Source organism: Eimeria mitis, genomic scaffold (genome assembly GCF_000499745.2).
Source record: "Eimeria mitis Houghton genomic scaffold, Emh_scaff1017, whole genome shotgun sequence".
Lineage (NCBI taxonomy): Eukaryota > Apicomplexa > Conoidasida > Eucoccidiorida > Eimeriidae > Eimeria > Eimeria mitis.
Genome location: NW_013567109.1, coordinates 9521 through 9985, shown reverse-complemented (window position 1 = coordinate 9985; position 465 = coordinate 9521). Strand labels below are relative to the sequence as shown.

Below are 465 nucleotides of genomic sequence, written 5' to 3'. Positions count from 1 at the left end.
TACCTGTACATCTGTTCTATGTACCCCGGTGATGTGCGCTGTAGCCTATCTCGTTGAGGGTTTAGTGTTCTCTGTTCTCTCTCTATACTTCTCTGTCTAGGGTTTATTCTTCTCTATCTATCTAGGGTTTAGGGTTTAGGGTTTACTAGGGTTTAGGGTTTACTAGGGTTTAGGGTTTACCTGTACATCTGTTCTATGTACCCCGGTGATGTGCGCTGTAGCCCATCTCTTTGAGCGTTTAGTGTTCTCTGTTCTCTCTCTATACTTCTCTATCTAGGGTTTAGGGTTTACTATCTAGGGTTTAGGGTTTACTAGGGTTTAGGGTTTACTAGGGTTTAGGGTTTAGGGTTTACCTGTACATCTGTTCTATGTACCCCGGTGATGTGCGCTGTAGCCCACCGAAAGTTTTCGTTTACATCATCGTGGCCGTGGTGTATAAACACTGCACTGGGGCAGTTTGTGCCT

At 44.9% G+C, this 465-nt stretch overlaps 1 protein-coding gene across 1 annotated transcript in view; it reads left to right on the top strand.

Annotated features, from left to right (window-relative positions):
* EMH_0027630 (uncharacterized protein) overlaps nucleotides 1–465 on the top strand; it is a gene marked incomplete at both ends in the record, with an annotated part of 1056 nt that overhangs the window by 148 nt on the left and 443 nt on the right. The window lies entirely within an intron of this gene.